Source organism: Oxyura jamaicensis, chromosome 1, assembly GCF_011077185.1.
Source record: "Oxyura jamaicensis isolate SHBP4307 breed ruddy duck chromosome 1, BPBGC_Ojam_1.0, whole genome shotgun sequence".
NCBI lineage: Eukaryota > Metazoa > Chordata > Aves > Anseriformes > Anatidae > Oxyura > Oxyura jamaicensis.
Genome location: NC_048893.1, coordinates 145,127,545 through 145,137,725, shown reverse-complemented (window position 1 = coordinate 145,137,725; position 10,181 = coordinate 145,127,545). Strand labels below are relative to the sequence as shown.

Below are 10,181 nucleotides of genomic sequence, written 5' to 3'. Positions count from 1 at the left end.
TTTTTCTTTTTCTTTTTCTTTTTCTTTTTTCTTTTTCTTTTCCTTTTTCTTTTTTCTTTTTCTTTTTTCTTTTTCTTTTTCTTTTTCTTTTTCTTTTTCTTTTTCTTTTTCTTTTTCTTTTTATTTCTTTCCTCTTTCTTCTTCCCTCTTTTCCTTTTCCTTTTCCTTTTCCTTTTCCTTTTCCCTTTCCTTTTCATTTTCCCTTTCCTTTTCCTTTCCTTTTCCTTTTCCTTTTTTCTATTTTTTTTTTTTTTTTAATATGATGGATATTCCAGAATTCTGTGCATTCATTTAGTGACTTCTTCATTAATCCCAGCAATACTGCAGAAACGTTACACACTAAAAAATAAAAGGAAGAAAATGACTGTAAAACAAGCTATATCCAAATTTAATTTAGCAATAACAATTGTAATTGGTTTCAACAGTTGAAACACTTCCAAGCTTTTACACATAAAAGCTCAGATGAGCTTTGCAGATCTGCAATTCAAGCTGCTAAATTGACTGCTATGTTGTAGTTTATACTGCAACAAAGAATCTGCTCTTATTCCCTGAATTCTCTTTAAATATGAGAATTTAAATATTTCCACAACTTAAACGGTAAATTGTATGTTTTCAGTGTGCCTGTATGTTCTTTTTCTCAAAATTCTAACCCTAAGAGATGTTAATGCTGATTTAACAATTCACAGATTTTGACTGAACTGGTAACTAAGCTCTTCAGGAGCCAGTATAATCAAAAACACTTCAAGGAAACACTTCAAGGAAGAGTTTTGCCACAGAACTGTTTTCAGTATTTGCCTAATGAAGTGTTGCCAAGGACAACTATATTCTAGGTGATATTTTACCATTAATAACCATTTAAACACTACAAATTTTTATGAAAATACAAATATGATCCTGAAAGCTGTTGGACAATCTCAGGTGCTGTTACATTAAATGGGATTCAAGAGCTTGAAGTATTTAATAAAACATGTTTAGAATATCCATTCAGGCCCACTATAATTTAAAATTCAAAATTCATTCAAAACTTAATGTGGCAGTATACCAGCAGATGTAATTTTCTATAAGTACACGTCTTTCTGAGAAAAAGAGGGTGCTAATAAAAAGGTACCATGATGATTTCAATCACTAGAAATTTCCATTAAGCACAACAAAAATCTTCACATTTAAAATTCTGAGGGAATCTGTGAAACCAGGTTAGCCATGTTCTTGATTTTTTGATATAACACCTTGTTACTCTGCATTTTTAAGTCCTTCAGAATAAAGTATTAGGTAACACTATTGTAGTATTAAAGTTTATGTACACATATTATTAAAAGACATTATTTTTAAACTTCCATGTTGTGCAGAAAAAGTGGAAAAAAATTAAAGCCCACCAATACTTCTGAAGAAAACTTCTCTAACTTTTTGATTAACATGAACTAAATGAACTTTCTGTGTTTTACAAAATAAATACATGAACTATCATGTTTAAAGATCAATTTATTTCATAATTCTTTTCAAGTGTAAATTTGAACTGTATCCATATGAAGTCTGAGTTAAATTATCAAACTGTGCATCTCCGTGTATGTAGAGAATATCATAAATGATAGCAATCTTGAATTTCTAGACTGAGTTTCAGTCATACATTCTTATTAGTATTTCCTGTGCAAAGTAGAAAACATCACTTAAGGAGAAATGAATTTTTATAGGATTTTTTAACGGTCATTATTCTTCTGTTCTGTAGAAAAAGATGTTTCAGTCAGCTTTTTCTCATTAACTACATCCTTTATATCTGTCCTTTTCCTCAGACACAGATTGTTACATGTAAGTTCTAAGTGTACTTGGGCATGACAGAGCAGACAAGAAAGCATAATTTGCACTTTTTGTATCTATTCCTCCAAAGGCATTCATTCAAAGTTATTCTCTGTGTGCAACAGCCTACATACAAACCCAAGACGTTGGAAGGGCTTCTAAAAGACCCTACTTTTAAGTTTTCAGGTAAATTTTAGTGATTTGCCTTCTCATATACCTTGACTTTTTGCACAGGAAATTGCTAAATTATCATTTCTGTCATACAAAGTAGTACCTCTGAAGAGGAAATATTAACTTCTAATAAACCAGATTGCACCAAATTATATAGTGTTCAGAAAAGGATGTCTAAAAAGCCTTGCAAAATTTGTATTAACCAGCATATTTTCTTGCCTAGCCTTGAAAATGCAAAATGTATCTGGCTGAATATATATATATATATATGTATATATATATATATTGGAAAGAAATAAATATTTTATATTTTATTTTATTTATTTTACTTTTTTATTTTATTTTATTTTATTTTATTTTATTTTATTAATGTTATTATTCCCATCCCATATTGTGATGAAACAGACAATTTCAAACTGAAAACATTGGTACCAGTTGTCAGGTTATTCAGATGTCATATAACAAATCCATTCCTATTTTTATTTATATATAAGAACATGAAGAACAAGAACAAGAAGAGGAATACAAGACTGATATTTCCTGACAGTTTGGCTTGTCTCTTATCTTATTGGCTGGTTTAGAAATAGGAGTGAGTAGAGGAGAAATTTTGTTATAGTCAAAAATTACATTCAGGACAATGTAAAGAGTTGTTTCCTTAAAAAGTTCTTCTCTCAGTAAAATACTATTTTTTAAACTGAATGTGACAGGTAGAAAAATTGCACATTAGCACTATGCTAATGCTACATATTTAGTACAGTTCACACCAAAATAAATAAATAAGATAAAGGAAACCACCTAGACAAATATTCATGTTGTTTCTGATTTTTTAACTTAGTTACAGATCCTAAGTGATGTATTTTCCTTGAGGAAAATAAGGAAACAAAAAACTTCTGAAATATTTTTCACTCTACTAGTAGTTACCAGCAAATTTAAAACACAGAACTTCTTCAGTCCTCATTTAAAAGTGAGATAACTGATGAAAGCTTATGCTGTATGTTTCCTACTGAAGAATAAGCTTGGTGGGCCTGTCTTCAAACACCAGCTTCCATTGCAGGCTCTTTTCTTCTACAAAAAGCATTCCCTCTCAGCATGCTGTCTTTTGTGACTAGTTTTCTGATGTTCACTAATTCCCATATACTATAGTAATGGACATTTTATCCACTTACAAGAAATTTTCTAGGTTTCAAAATCTTGCAGTTTTTAGTATTACTTCATCTTTATCATATACTCATCTACTTTGTTTTATTACATCTATTTTATCCTTCTCATCTACTGCTCTGAACTCATTGATATGTGGGACAGTAGCTGCTACATGAAGGTCACAAAGAGAAGGCACACTTGAACAGACAGTACATTGCTCAGTTCAGGATGTACCTTTGACTCTAATACACATATGTTAATAATATATTACACTTTAAATAACAGAAAGAAAACATAGTTTACAAAGGACAAAGTTTATAGGACAGAGTAAAGCAGGAGACAGTGAGACCCTTAGGGAATAAGTTACCCTATATATAAGTTATAATAAGTTATATTCTTCTTGCAGGAAGAATCACGTATACAGCTGAGGAGATTTAATCTCAGAGTATCACATGGAGTGCTTGAATTCAGTAACTGAGTGAAAGAGATGTTTTTCTCTAGTTATACCATTTCATATTGCATATAAACCTGGAAACACCTTCTTGTTGTTGTAATCTTTTTTTATTATTATTATTGTTTGTTTTTTTTTTTCCTTTTTTTTTGCTGTATTACAAGAGTGTTGTTTTTTTTCTTGTTATATATTTTCTATTTTTAGTATTGTTTGTGAATCTAAAGAATTTTGTGACACTTCTTTCAACTTTTCAGATTATATTATGAAGACAAAGATTCTTCAATCCGTCCAGCTTGAAAATATCAGTCTAAAAAGAAAGAACTAAAAGCTCCTTTCTAGAAAATACTTTTTCAAGCCTCCGAGTGCACAAAAAATATATATTGACAATAGATAACGGCAGCATAAATTGGCAGTGTCATTCATCCATCCAGATGGAAGGAATGAAACAAAAGCCTGACACCCATCTACGGTGATATGTGACCTAATATTAGATCTTTTTTGTGATGCCATCCTTCTGACCCAGTTCAGGCAACTTTATTGTGGAAGAACTTTAACTTCTATCAACTGATTACTTCAACAGAAAATGTATGCTTTAATATGCAGACACATCTCTCTATATCTGAAATCTCTTGAAATATTTTATTTGAAACCCTTTAAGAGGCTCATTTTCATGAATAAAACTCATTATTCAGTTAAATTGACTATATTTTCTCCTTGCTACTTTTTTTTTTTTTTTTTTTTTTTTTTCTGTTTCTCTAGAATTATTTTTTCAACCAACATTTGAGGTATCCTGTATGAGCTTATCGGGAGGATAAAGCAGCAGTCTGTGAAAAAGGAAAACCTGAAGTCAGACAAATCTTTGAGTAAACTTAACTAGCAAGGTTAAAGTGGGAGACAGGAACAGGAAGTGAATAACACTGGATTGATCAAGTCAACTAGGGGGCTTTTTACAAATATCATAACTATTTGGAGCAGAAAAGCAGAATTTCCATAGCACCAAAGAAAATGAATTGGATTACTGTCCTGGTTTTGGCTAGGATAGAGTTAATTTTTGTTCTCCTAGTAGCCGGTATGGTGCTGTGTTTGGGATTTAGGATGAGAATAATGTTGATACCATGCTGAAGTTTAAATTGTTGCAGAGCAATGCTTACACAAAGCCAAGGACTTTTCAGCTTTTCAATCTGCCCTGTCAGTGGGCAAGCTGGGGGTGCAGCGGGAGCTGGGACAGGACAAAATCAGAACAGCTGACCCAAACTGGTCAAAGGGATATTCCATACCATATGGCGTCAAGCTGAAAAATTAATATGAGGGGGCTAGTGGGGGTGGGGGGCACCAGCAGCTCAGGGATAGGCTGGGCATTGGTCAGAGGGTGGCGAGCAATTGCATTGTGCATCACTTGTTTTGTACACGTTATTATTAGTAGTACTATAATAATAATCATAATTATTATTCCTTTCTTTTCTGTCCTAATAAACTATCTTCATCTCAATCCACAGGCTTTCATTTCTTTCTGATTCTCTCCCCCATCCCAGAGAGGGAGAGGAGAGGGTGAGCGAACGACTGTGTGGTGCCTAGCTGCCATCCGGCTTAAACCACAACAAGTAGTTATTTACATCCTCCACACTCAACATGCATCAGGCTCTTTCCACTAATTTGAATTACTTGGTAATAGTCAACAGGATGTAACAAGTCTCTTATTCTTCACAGCATGTCTCCTTACTCTGCTTACTAACGGGGAATCACTGTTCTTAACCTGTCATCATTTATTTGTGAATATGTGATATACATCCACCATACAACACAAATAGCAGACAATTGGTCATATTGAATGTTATTTTTTTATGAATATTAATGCTCAATCTGCTGACTAATCAAGTTAAGTAATTAGTGTGTAAACCTCATCTGTAATGGCTGACAGTATTTGAATCTATAACAAGCATGTAGCATTACAAATTAGCATTTATTTTGTGGTGCTTATTGGGTTACAAACTAGAAGAAGGAGAAAATTAAATATAGCATTCATAATCAGTTTTATAGAACTAAATCTACTTTTTCTAACTTTGCTTATCTTCTTTTCTATCTTTCTTACGAGATGGTGCTGGTATGGTTTCAGTAGTTTTTTTTTTTTTTTTTTTTTTCTTTTTTTTTCTCTGTAATATTACTATAGACACATTTACGGAAGATATACAGTTTAGGATAGTCATATTTGTCACTGTTTAAAAAACAACAAACAAACAAACAAACCCACTATTTTTTAAATTCTAACTTAATAAACATCCATATTATATAATTGTTCATAAATTGTTTTATAGATGTTTTCAAACCTATACATTGGATTTGAGGTGTGTAGCATGGTTACAAAGTTTTTCTGGTATTATCAAGAAGTGGTATAGATTAGCAAAATCTTTTCTTCCTGTGCATTAATTAGAAACTTTCACCAGACAAACTGCTCTAAAGTGGAAACAGACACCAGACTGGCAACAACACAATTGAAACAAACAAACAAACAAACAAAAAAGTAGTCTGATCTGAAATGTTGACAGAGCGTAGTGGTAAACTCATGTTGCCAGGTGTGTTGGATCTGTCTGGGATGGAGTAACTTTTCCCTGCAGCAGCCCACACAGTGCTGTGCTCTGCACTCGTAGCTAGAACAACACTGGTATCACTGTGGTGTTGTGTCTACTGCTGCATAGTGCTGGCACAGCATCAGAACTCCTTCCAAGACCCCAAGAGCCAGCAGGCTGGGGGTGGGCAATTGATGGGGAGGGGACATCACCAGGGCAGCTGACCTAAACCAACCAAAGGGATATTCCGTAACACCTGTTGTCACACTCAGCAATAAAAAGGGGGCTCTCGTGGGGGAGAGTGGTCCTCCTGAACAACCGGTATGCGTTTTGAGGCCCTGCTTCCCAGGACATGGCCAAACATTGCTCGTTGATGGGAAGTAGAGAATAACTTTTTTCCTTTCTCTCAGTGCTTCCGTGCGGCCTTGTTTTTTCTTCTGTTTCTTTTCCTCCCCATTCTCCTTTCCTTTAATTAAATCATTCTCATCTCGAACCTCGAGCTCTTTGTGTTGTCTTTTCTCCCCCTTCCTCTTTGAGGAGGGGAGGAGTGAGAGAGCAATTGTGGTGGAGCTCAGCTGCCCACTAGATTAAAACCACCACACCAGGTGAGATACCTGGCAATGAACTGTGAATGATAGCATGAAGTAATTTAAAAATATCTGAAAGTGTGGCAAAATGCCATCTGCGCATGTTGTCATTGCTTTATTAACTGCAATCACCGCCATCAAGAAAAATTTTCATAACTGCTTATCTTGCAGCAAAGCTCCCTGGAAACTCTATCAACACAAAAGCATAAGCCAGTCACATTAATGACAACATTAAAGGCTTTGGCTTTGCTAATATAAAGCACTATTAGTAAAAATGACTAGAATTTTCCAGAATGTGAGTGCTCATCATTGCCATTAATTTAAATAGAACTCAATGATTCTGCAGAATTTCTGGAAACTAGACGTTTTGTACATACATAAAGGTTAGAGGCCTTTTTGAATAAATCAGGTTTGAATAAATTGCAGCAAAGAACCTGATTCTGCTGTACTAATCACTAAGTACACTTTTTAAGACTATTTCAGAAGGTTAAACTGGAGAAAGTAGCATGTTCTGTGACAGTAAGAAAAATATATCTTAGAGATTGTTGGACATAATAAAATCTTCATAAGGACATCATTCTACTATGGCTTTGAAGAAGTGTTTATACATTTTCCATATATTCTATATTAATGCTACACAAAAATATTAGAACCATAAATCTGGATTTGTATTTGTTATTCATGACATATCTGTCATGGATCACTGTATTTGCATTAGTCCACATCAAAAAACAAATAAACAAACAAATAAAAACAACACACTTATATGTAAGGGTTTTGACAAGCATGGGATTTACAGGAAAAAAAAAAAAAAAAAGTAAGTTTATGTCTGTTTATGTACAGTTTATGTACTGATGAGTCTGTGAGTGGACCCAGCATTCCTGGTGTATCCTGAGCAGAGGGAAAAGACCAGCTCATTTAATCAGCTGGCAACACTCTACCTAAAGGAATTATTTTTTGATGAAGAATATGAAGAAATTCTAAATCAAAATGTTTTGCTTGGATGGATAAATTTTCCCATAAAAATATTCAAATTAAGGACGTAGGATACCAGAGAATAAAAAAGAGGGGGGAGGAAGCCAAACAAAATTCCCTTTTGAGCATCTAGATTCAGTTGGAGATCTGAATCTTTAAATATTATATGGTTTGTAGGTAATACGGATCAAATATGAATTAATATCAGACAGTACAGCAGTAATGTATTTATGTAATTTGCTGAATTTTTTACTTACTCTGACTGCCATAGAGACAAATGTAGGACTTGCTACTGTTATAGTAGGCCAAACAAAGCCTTTGGAAAACTGTATCATTTATGAGCCTTCAGGATTTTCCATTTTAACCTGTTATTTTTTAATTACCTTTGAGAATACTTGTGCATGAAAGGAAGTACACTGGTTTGGGTGTGTGCATACTATAACCTTCTATATATCTGGTAGCATTGCTGTGCTCCAATTCAGTGTCCCTACTCTATCAAGATCTGGGTTGCTGCTGAGCAGAATCTCTCACTTGTCAGATATTTGAGGTGATCATGTGATGCACATAACTTCTAACTTTCAGAAAGCTTCTAAAATGTCACCTACTTGAATTTATGTCTTCAGACCTCGGGTTTTTTTTTTTTTTTTTTTTTTTTTTTTTTTTTCTGAAATGCTTAACCAACTGTATTCATAAAAACTATTGTTTCTCCATGCGGTTGGTCCAGTCTTCATCTTCTGAAGTGTTGACCAGAGTTATTTTCTCTAATTTTCTAAAACTGTAAGGGAACATTATTGTTGTGGATTACCATATTATGTCTAATGAGAAAAGTGATTTTAAAGTAATATGATGTGGGCTGAGACAGTAAGTAAAACAAATGTTGACTGTAGCTATGAACATAACCCATACTGTTACTGTATAGTGTAAATATGGACAGCTTCTTTCTCAGTATAGTCAGCTATATCTTTACTAACTGAGCAGATCTATCTTATTTTAAGTGTAAAGAGTATTCCACTTGCACTCTTAGAGCAACTATTTTCACCCATTTGCAACATGACTGGGAATACATAGAATCTACAAAGGAGCTGCTCCTGTTGGTTTCATAACCTGTGGGTTGTTGGCTCATACAGGACTTGCAAAAGGTACAACAACTGGTTCAGGAGGAAGGAAATCACTCTCCCTTGTGGTGGCTCCTGAATTATTGAACACTGGACAGCCATGAACTGAGAACTAGTTATGAGATAATTTATCCATTTTGTAACAGAGCCTAGAGACATTAGAGGAGATTGGGAATACTTTATGTAAGGTATCATACAACACAAAATAAAACCAATAGCTTCTCTTATTTCAAAAGACTCAGAAAAGCATTAAATTCCATTTTAATGATGAAAAATCGTGGTTCAGACTTGCTGCAAGCAATGAAGATCTTTTTAAGAGATCTGGAAACTGAATTTGGACTTTCTGAATTCAACAAAGTTTAAGTCAAGTCTAGTCAGTCAAGTCAGAAACTCGCCTGAAATACAAGACAGCACAGGGTGTAGGTTACAAAATTGAACTTCAAAACTTCTTCAGTCAGCTAATGAGCTCCCTAGCAATATTCAAATTAACTGTTATACAAGTTTTTTTTTTTTTTTTGTTTGTGTGTTTTGTTTGTTTGTTTTCTCTCTCTCTCTCTCTCAGGAGTTACATGGACATTATCTTTATTTATTTTTACAGCAATTCTCATTCCAGTTTTCTAATTTTAGTCTTTTCATCAACTCTTAACAAAGTATAGAATTTTTGCATATAATTAACTTTTCTAATATATTTGATTCTATATCCAAAATAGAAAAAAAAATATCTTTTGATAATTCTATTTCTTCTTTTAAATTCAGCTCTAAAGTTATAACTGAACCGTTTAACATAAAAATATGCGAAACTGGGATAATTACATTCATAAATGTATTTTGAACCCTTAAGCACTAGTCTGCAGTTTTTCTTTGATTTGCATCCTTGCAACCTTGTAAAAGGTTATTGCAGCATTGTAACATAGCTCTGTTGCTTCTCTCTCTCTCTCCCTCCCTCCACCAATGAAATCTGAAACATAAGACATCCTCCCTTCAGTAACCATGCAGAACATGTTCACTAACATGCAGGATAATAGATCAGGTTTGGCATGTGTTTAAGAAAGTATTTTTGCATGCATAAGTAAGGGAGTCTGTGAACACATGCTGATTAATGCTCTGTGAGCAGTCTTGCTGGAGATTCTACTTGAACTGTATGAAGTTCATATTGCACATAAACCTTCATAAGATCAGAAATGAAAAAGATAAGTAATGCCTTATTTTCCAGGCTTCAAAGTACAGCAGCACATAAGTTGAGCTTTCCCCATACATATGGCAACTGGATATGTGGTAGTACTACTGCTTATTTCCTGACATTATTGCTTTTGTCACCACCTCTGCCTCCCTCACTGCTGCTCTGATTGCCAGCATTTACGTTAGTGACAGGAGCAGTGGCAACAGA

At 33.9% G+C, this 10,181-nt stretch overlaps 1 protein-coding gene and 1 long non-coding RNA gene across 2 annotated transcripts in view; both read right to left on the bottom strand.

Moving 5' to 3' along the window:
- The window catches only part of FAM155A (family with sequence similarity 155 member A), a 515,407-nt gene that overhangs the window by 177,727 nt on the left and 327,499 nt on the right, over positions 1-10,181 (bottom strand). The gene's annotated exons all lie outside the window — the stretch shown is intronic.
- LOC118162293 lies at positions 2,309-4,629 on the bottom strand. Its single transcript, XR_004748380.1, has 2 exons — positions 3,376-4,629; positions 2,309-3,319 (listed from the first exon to the last, which is right to left on the bottom strand). It is a non-coding gene; the product is annotated as an uncharacterized LOC118162293 (long non-coding RNA).